Consider the following 9,813-nt stretch of genomic DNA (forward strand, 5'->3'; position numbering starts at 1 on the left):
AATTGTTGCCATCTCAATTGGATGCTTACTAGATAGTTGTTTACTTGCTTGTTGCCTTTACTTATTGCATTTTTGTTGTTGATTGATCTTTAATTTCTAGCTTTCCTCATTCATATTCAAACCCTTAAATTCTATAACCAATGATGTGCATTCAATTGCAAGTCCAAGGGAGAATGACCGGGGATTCAACTCCCCATTTTTTATTGGATTTTTGTGACAATCTTTTAAACTTTGATTGTGAGTTGGTTACCAGTTTAGACAATACTTGCGACGTAATTGAGTTTTAAACTGGTGAATTTCTAAATCAGTGATTAGCCCATGTCAAGTTTTTGGCGCTATTGCTAGGGACTTTGCATATGTGTGCCATATTGTTGGTTATTATTAATATGTGCATATTGTGAATAGTCTACTTTTTTATTGTTTTAATGTTTTGTTAATAGTTAAGATTTCTATTTAGTAGTAATTAGTTGTTACTTTCCTTTGGTTATTTCTTTTTATCATAATAATTGCATGAACTCTATGCTTTCTACGTTGAATGACGCAGTCATTATCGAAACCGAGCTTAACCCATTTTGATCTAGAGATTGAAAGAACCATGTTACATATTAGGCAAGCTCGATGCCAGTTGGCTTTTGTAGATAGTGAAGTAGCTTCTACCGATTCTCCTTCTCCTTCTGAGATTGACTCTGAGTCCTCATTCAAGGAAGGAACCATATATTCCTCTGTTGATACTTTTGATGCCTCCTCAACTGATACAAATGTTGAAGATATGGTTGTCCCAAGGAGAATTACTCTTAAAGAAGCGGGAGCCCCCTGACATTACTGTTCAACCGCTCCAAGTTTGATATCTTGACTTGGATGCCAACTTTGAGATTAAGACTGGTCTGATTAACTTTCTTCTAGAAATCCATGGATTTCCTTTGATGCGTTTGCATCTTTAGTATTTTTCTCTTAGAATTTCATTCAATAAATAAAGAATTATTGGAAGATAAGTAGTGATTTCATGATTAATTGAGCGATACCTTGAGTTAGTGTGTATTCATTGATTACAGAAGAATTTAGAACATAATTGGTGAAGATTAAAGAAAAAGGAGGCCAGGAATCACTTTGAGCAAGAAAAAGCAAGAATAGAAGAGCAAACAGAAAGCTCTGTAAACTAAATAGAAAGCTCCTTGTGTGGAAATCAAGTTTCACGTGCAACATGGGAGGGTAAGCATGCCATGACAACCAATTATGCCCTCCCAGGGGCACTAGGTCCTTCAACGTGCAATGTGGGAACATTGGCGTCCAACGCCAAAACAGAAGTCGTCATGCGTACATATGACCCCCATTTTAACGTGGGACATGAAAGCATCAATGTGGTGTATGGACTATCATCTGTACGCATGAAGCATGCGTACGCACAACAAGAGGATTAAGAGGCATCATGCGTACGCATGTAGCATGCATATGCACAACACCCAATTCGCATCCCACATGAGATTTCCTGCGTGCAATGCCTGGAGTAAAACAGAAGGCCAAAATTGAAGGAACTCAAAGCCACGTTCAACATTGGATACTGGTGCACGAAATTGTGATATCTAACAATGGCATTCAACTTGGTATGTGCATCTACTAACTCAGCACTTTGTTCACAACTTCGCACAACTAACCAGCAAGTGCACTGGGTCGTCCAAGTAATAAACCTTACGTGAGTAAGGGTCGATCCCACGGATATTTTTGGTAAGAAGCAAGCTATGGTCATCTTGTAAATCTCAGTTAGGCGGATAATAAATGGTTATGGAATTTTTGAATAGTAATAATAAATAAACAGAAAATAAAGATAGAAATACTTATGTAAATCCATTGGTGAGAATTTCAGACAAGTGTATGGATATGCTTTGACCCTGTTGAATCTCTGCAACATACTGCTATCTTACTTTCAATCCTTCTTACTCCTTTCCATGGCAAGTTGTATGTAGGGCATCACCATTGTCAATGGCTACATCCCATCCTCTCAGTGAAAAAGGTCAAAATGCTCTTGTCACAACACGACTAATCATCTGTCGGTTCTCGATCATGTCGGAATAGAATCCATTGATTCTTTTGCGTTTGTCATCACGCCCAACAATTGCGAGTTTGAAGCTCGTCACAGTCATTCAATCCCTGAATCCTACTCGGAATACCACAGAGAAGGTTTAGACTTTTCGGATTCTCATGAATGCCGCCAACAATTTTAACTTATACCATGAAGATTCTGATTAAGGAATCCAAGAGATATGCGTTCGGTCTAAGGTAGAACGGAAGTGGTTGTCAGTGACGCGTTCATAAGTGAGAATGATGATGAGTGTCACGGATCATCACATTCATCATGGTTAAGTGCAACGAATATCTTAGAACAGGAATAAACTGAATTGAATAGAAAATAGTAGTAATTACATTAAAACTCGAAGTACATCAGAGCTCCACACCTTTAATCTATGGTGTGTAAAAACTCCACCATTGAAAATACATTAGTGATGGTGGTCCAGGCATGGCCGAATGGCCAGCCTCCAAATGTGATCAAAGATGTAAAATCCAGATGTATAATACAATAGTAAAATGTCCTATTTATACTAGACTAGCTACTAGGGTTTACAGAAATATGTAATTAATGCAGAAATTCACTTCCGAGGCCCACTTTGGTGTGTGCTTGGGCTGAGCTTGAGCTTTACATGTGCAGAGGCTTCTTTTGGAGTTAAACGCCAAGTTGTAACGTGTTTTTGGCGTTTAACTCTGGTTCGTGACGTGTTTCTGGCGTTTGACTCCAGAATGCAGCATGGAACTGGCGTTGAATGCCAGTTTACGTTATCTAATCTCGAATAAAGTATGGACTATTATATATTGCTGGAAAGCTCTGGATATCTACTTTCTAACGCCGTTGAGAGCGCGCCATTTGGAGTTGTGTAGCTCCAAAAAACCCATTTCAAATGCAGGGAGGTCAGAATCCAACAGCATTAGCAGTCCTTTGTCAGCCTTCTATCAGAGTTTTGCTCAGGTCCCTCAATTTCAGACAGAAAATATCTGAAATCATAAAAAAACACACAAAGTCATAGTAAAGTCCAGAAATGTGAATTTAGCATAAAAACTAATGTGAATTTAGCATAAAAACTAATGAATTTAGCTAGATCCTACTAAAAACTACCTAAAAATAATGCCAAAAAGCGTATAAATTATCCGCTCATCACAACACCGAACTTAAATTGTTGCTTGTCCCCAAGCAACTGAAAATTAAATAGGATAAAAAGAAGAGAATATAGTATAAATCCTAAAATATTAATGAATATTAGTTCTAATTAGATGAGCAAGACTTGCAGTTTTTTGCTTCTGAACAGTTTTGGCATCTCACTTTATCCCTTGAAGTTTAGAATGATTGGCATCTATAGGAATTTAGAGTTCAGATAGTGTTATTGATTCACTTAGTTAAGTATGTTGATTCTTGAACACAGCTACTTTTATGAGTCTTGGTCGTGGCCCTAAGCACTTTATTTTCCAGTATTACCACCGGATACATAAATGCCACAGACACATGACTGGGTGAACCTTTTCAGATTGTGACATAGCTTTGCTAAAGTCCCCAGTTAGAGGTGTCCAGAGCTCTTAAGCACACTCTTTTGCTTTGGAACATGACTTTAACCACTCAGTCTCAAGTTTTTCACTTGGACCTGCATGCCATAAGCACATGGTTAGGGACAGCTTGATTTAGCCGCTTATGCATGGATTTTATTTCTTTGGGCCCTCGTATCCATTGATGCTCAAAGCCTTGGATCCTTTTTACCCTTGCCTTTTGGTTTTAAGGGCTATTGGCTTTTTCTGCTTACTTTTCTTTTTCTTTTATTTTATTTTTTTGCCACTTTTTTTTCGCAAGTTTTTGCTTTTTCACTGCTTTTTCTTGCTTCAAGAATCAATTTCATGATTTTTTAGATTATCAATAACATTTCTCTTGTTCATCATTCTTTCAAGAGCCAACAATTTTAACATTTATAAACAACAAGATAAAAAATATGCATTGTTCAAATATTCATTCAGAAAACAAAAGGTATTGTCACCACATCAATATAATTAAACTAATTTCAAGGATGAATTCGAAACTCATGTACTTCTTGTTCTTTTTTATTAGAAACATTTTTTTTCATTTAAGAGAGGTGAAGGATTCATGGAATTATTCATAGCCTTAAGACATAGTTACTAAACACTAATGATCATGATGTAAAGACACAAACATAGACAAACATGAAGCTTAAAAGTCGAAAAACAGAGAAATATGAACAAGGAAGTTAAGGAATGAGTCCATCTTAGTATGGGTGGCGTCTTCCTCTTAAATAACCAATGGCGCTTTTGAGCTCTTCTATATCTCTTCCTTGCCTTTGTTGCTTGATCCCTAGTGATTTTGGTGCTCCTATCCTTAGTTGCTCCCAATAATTGTGTGGAGAAAAATATATCCCTTGAGGCATCTCAGGGATTTCTTGATGAGGGAATTCCTCATGCTCTTGTTGAGGTTCATGAGTGGGCTCTCTTGATGTGCAGTCAAATGCTCTACTACTGAGCTATGGACCCTTGAGATGAATCTCTCCATCTCCCATGACTCGGAGGTGGAAGCTTTTGTCTTCCCTTTCCTTTTTCTAGAGGTTTCTCCGGCCTTAGGTGCCATAAGTGGTTATGGAAAAACAAAAAAAGCTATGCTTTTACCACACCAAACTTAGAATATTGCTTGCCCTCGAGCAAAAGAAGAAAGAAAAGAAGAAGAAAAAGAAAATATAGAGGAAAGAGAGAGATGTGTATTCGGCCAAGGTGAAGAAGAGAGGGTTGTGGTGTGTGAAAATGAAGAAGGGTAGACGGGTTTATATAGTGAAGGGAGAGGGAGTAGGTTCGGCCATTTAGGGTGGGTTTGGGTGGGAAAGAGATTTTGAATTTTGAAGATTGGTGGGGTTTATGGGGAAGAGTGGATGGATGTGAGTGGTGAAAGGGTAATTGGGAAGAGAGATTGAGTTGATTGGTGAAGGGTGTTTGGGGAAGAATGTTATTAGATTGTGTGAAGAAGAGAAAAGGTAAGTTGAGGTAGGTAAGGATCCTGTGGGGTCCACAGATCCTGAGATGATCCTGTGGGGTCCACAGATCCTGAGGTGTCAAGGATTTACATCCCTGCAGCAATGAGGCGTGCAAAACGCCCTTTGCATGCAATCCTGGCGTTTAACACCAGATTGATACTTGTTTCTGGCGTTAAACGCCAGTTCTATGCTTGTTTTGGGCGTTCAACGCCAGTCTGCAGCATGTTTTTGGCGTTGAACACCAGCTTTCCTCAGTGTGCAATCATGGCGTTTAAACGCCAGATTGCTGCATGTTTCTGGCATTCAACGCCATATCCATGCTCTGTTCTGGCGTTGAACGCCAGCCAGATGCTCCTTACTGGCATTTAAACGCCAGTAAGCCCTTCCTCCAGGGTGTGCTATTTCTTCTGCTATTTTTGATTCTGTTTTTAATTTTAGTATTTGTTTTGTGACTCCACATTGATCATGAACCTAATAAAACATAAAAGAACAATAAAAATAAAAATAGAATTAGATAAATAAAAATTGGGTTGCCTCCCAATTAGTGCTCCTTTAATGTCACTAGCTTGACAGTGGGCTCTCATGGAGCCTAACAGGTGATCAGGTCAATGTTGTAGACTCCCAACACCAAACTTAGAGTTTAAATGTGGGGATTCAACACCAAACTTAGAGTTTGGTTGTGGCCTCCCAACACCAAACTTAGAGTTTGATTGTGGGGGCTTTGTTTGACTCTATATTGAGAGAAGCTTTTCATGCTTCCTCTCTATGGTTGCAGACGAGTATCCTTGAGCTTTAAACACAAGGTAGTCCCCATTCAATTGAAGGACTAATTCTCCTCTGTTAACATCTATCACAGCTCCTGATGTGGCTAGGAAAGGTCTTCCAAGGATGATGCATTCATTCTCCTCCTTCCTAGTGTCTAAGATTATGAAATCAGCAGGGATGTAAAGGCCTTCAACCTTCACTAACACATCCTCTACCAATCCATAAGCTTGTCTTACTAACTTGTCTGCCATCTATAATGAGAATATGGCAGGTTGTACCTCAATGATCCCCAGCTTCTCCATTACAGAGAGTGGCATAAGATTTATCCTTGACCCCAGGTCACACAGAGCCTTCTCAAAGGTCATGGTGCCTATGGTGCAGGGTATTGAGAATTTACCAGGATCTTGTCTCTTTTGAGGTAAAGTTTGCTGAACCCATGTATCTAGTTCACTAATGAGCAAGGGAGGTTCACCTTCCCAAGTCTCATTACCAAATAACTTTGCATTCAGTTTCATGATGGCTCCTAGATATTGAGCAACTTGCTCTCCCGTTACATCTTCATCCTCTTCAGAGGAAGAATAGTCTTCAGAGCTCATGAATGGCAAAAGGAGGTTTAATGGGATCTCTATGGTCTCTATATGACCTTCAGATTCCTTTAGGTCCTCAATAGGGAACTCCTTCTTGCTTGAGACGTCCCATGAGGTCTTTCTCATTGGGATTCACGTCCTCTCCTTCCTCTCTAGGTTCGGCCATGTTGATTATGTCAATGGCCTTGCACTCTCTTTTTGGATTCTCTTCAGTATTGCTTGGGAGAGTACTAGGAGGGGTTTCAGTGACTTTCTTACTTAGTTGGCCCACTTGTGCCTCCAAATTTCTGATGGAGGATCTTGTTTCACTCATGAAACTTAAAGTGGCCTTAGACAGATCAGAGACTATGTTTGCTAAGCTAGAGGAGATCTGCTCAGAATTCTCTGTCTGTTGCTGAGAATATGATGGAAAAGGCTTGCTATTGCTGAGCCTATTTCTTCCACCATTATTAAAGCCTTGTTGAGGCTTTTGTTGATCCTTCCATGAGAAATTTGGATGATTTCTCCATGATAAATTATAGGTATTTCCATAAGGTTCACCCATGAAATTTACCTCTACCATTGCAGGGTTTTCAGGATCATAGGCTTCTTCTTCAGAAGATGCCTCTTTAGTACTGTTGGATGCATTTTGCCATCCATTCAGACTTTGAGAAATCATGTTGACTTGCTGAGTCAATATTTTGTTTTGAGCTAATATAGCATTCAGAGCATCAATTTCAAGAACTTCCTTCCTCTGAGACATCCCATTACTCACAGAATTCCTCTCAGAAGTGTACATGAACTAGTTATTTGCAACCATGTCAATGAGTTCTTGAGCTTCTATAGACGTTTTCTTTAGGTGAATGGATTCACCTGCAGAATGGTCCAGTGACATCTTGGAGAACTCAGATAGACCATAATAGAATATATCCAGAATGGTCCACTCTGAAAGCATGTCAGAAGGACACCTTTTGGTTATCTGTTTGTATCTTTCCCAAGCTTCATAGAGGGATTCACCATCTTTTTGTTTGAAGGTCTGAACATCCACTCTAAGCTTGCTTAACTTTTGAGGAGAAAAGAACTTAGCCAAGAAGGCCGCGACCAGCTTATCCCATGAGTCCAGGCTATCTTTAGGCTATGAGTCTAACCATGTTCTAGCTCTGTCTTTTACAGCAAAAGGGAAAATCATGAGCCTGTAGACTTCAGGATCTATTCTATTAGTCTTAACAGTCTCACAGATCTACAAGAACTCAGTTAAAAACTGATAGGGATCTTCTGATGGAAGTCCATAGAAGTTGCAGTTCTGTTGCAATAGAGCAACTAGTTGAGGTTTCAGCTCAAAATTGTTTGCTCTAATGGTAGGGATTGAGATGCTTCTTCCATCAAACTTGGAAGTAGGTGTAGTATAGTCACCAAGCATCCTCCTTGCATTATTATTTTCGGCTGCCATCTCCTTTTGTTGTTCAAAAATTTCAGTAAGGTTATCTCTGGATTGTTGTTTTTTAGCTTCTCTTAGTTTCCTCTTCAGAGTCCTTTCAGGTTCCAGATCAGCTTCAACAAGAATGCCTTTTTCCTGGTTCCTGCTCATATGAGAAAGAAGAGAACAAAAAAGGAAGAGGAATCCTCTATGTCACAGTATAGAGATTTCTTTATGTTAGTAGAAGAAGAAAGGAATAGAAGAAGGAGAAGAGTTAGGAATCCAAACACAAGGGGGAGGATAGGTTCGAATTCTTGAGATGAGGAGAAGTGTTAGTAAATGAATAAATAAATAGAATAGGATGAGAGAGGGAGAAATTCAAAAATAAATTTTGAAAAAGAGTTAGTGGTTTTTGAAAATTAGAGAGGGAAAAGTAGTTAGGTGATTTTGAAAAAGATAAGAAATAAACAAAAAGTCAATTAGTTGGTTGAAAAAGATTTGAAAATCAATTTTGAAAAGATAAGAAGTTAGAAAAGATTTTTGAAATCAAATTTTTGAAAAAGATATGATTTGAAAAAGATATTTTGAAAAATATTTGATTTTTAAAATTGAAATTGATTACTTGACTGACAAGAAACTAAAAGATATGACTCTAGAATTTAAAGATTGAACCTTTCTTAACAAGAAAGTAACAAACTTCAAACTTTTGAATCAATCACATTAATTGTTAGTAAAGTTTTCAAAATTTTAAAATAAAGATAAGAAAAAGATTTTGAAAATAAATTTCAAAATTTTCGAAAATAATAAAAAAATGAAAAAGATTTGATTTTTGAAAAAGATTTTGAAAAGATAGGATTTTTAAAATTGAAAATTTGACTTGACTTATAAGCAATAGCTAAGTTTTAAAAATTTTTGACTAAGTCAACTCAAATTTTTGAAAATTATGAGCAAAATAAGGAAAAGATATTTTTTTGAATTTTGAATTTTTAATTATGAGAGAGAAAAACATAAAAATGACTCACAACATGAAAATTTTGGATCAAAACACTCAATGCATGCAAGAACACTATGAATGTCAAGATGAACACCAAGAATACTTTGAAGATCAAGATAAACATCAAGACTTATTTTTGAAAAATTTTCAAGAAAAAAAAACATGCAAGACACCAAACTTAGAAATCTTCAATGCTTAGACACTATGAATGCAAAAATGCATATGAAAAACAACAAAAGACACAAAACAAGAAAAATTCAAGATCAAAAAAGAAGACTTACTAAGAACAACTTGAAGATCATGAAGAATACCATGCATGAGTTTTCGAAAAATTCACAAATTTTTAAAGACATGCAATTGACATCAAACTTAAAAATTGACTCTAGACTCAAACAAGAAACACAAAAATGTTTGGTTTTTATGATTTTATAATTTTTTTTTGGATTTTTCGAAAATAATCTTTAGAAAAACGAAAAAGAGAAAAATTTTGAAAGATTTTTGAAAACTTTTGGAACAGAAAATTACCTAATATGAGCAACAAGATGAACCGTCAGTTGTCCAAACTCGAACAATCCCCGACAACGGCGCCAAAAACTTGGTGCACGAAATTGTGATCTCTAACAATGGCATTCAACTTGGTATGCGCATCTACTAACTCAGCACTTTGTTCACAACTTCACACAACTAACCAGCAAGTGCATTGGGTCGTCCAAGTAATAAACCTTACGTGAGTAAGGGTCGATCCCACGGAGATTGTTGGTATGAAGCAAGCTATGGTCATCTTGTAAATCTCAGTTAGGTGGATAATAAATGGTTATGGAATTTTCGAATAGTAATAATAAATAAACAGAAAATAAAGATAGAAATACTTATGTAAATCATTGGTGAGAATTTCAGACAAGTGTATGGAGATGCTTTGTCCCTGTTAAATCTCTGCAACATACTACTTTCTTACTTTCAATCCTTCTTACTCCTTTTCATGGCAAGCTGTATGTAGGGCATCAC

The 9,813-nt window shown here is 37.2% G+C and overlaps 1 non-coding gene across 1 annotated transcript; it reads left to right on the forward strand.

Moving 5' to 3' along the window:
- Positions 1–7,346: 7,346 nt before the first annotated feature.
- On the forward strand, positions 7,347–7,454 carry LOC127743246 (small nucleolar RNA R71). The gene has a single exon (XR_008004637.1). It is a non-coding gene; the product is annotated as a small nucleolar RNA R71 (small nucleolar RNA).
- The last annotated feature ends 2,359 nt before the right edge of the window (positions 7,455–9,813 follow it).

This window comes from Arachis duranensis, chromosome 1 (genome assembly GCF_000817695.3).
Source record: "Arachis duranensis cultivar V14167 chromosome 1, aradu.V14167.gnm2.J7QH, whole genome shotgun sequence".
Classification (NCBI taxonomy): Eukaryota; Viridiplantae; Streptophyta; class Magnoliopsida; order Fabales; family Fabaceae; genus Arachis; species Arachis duranensis.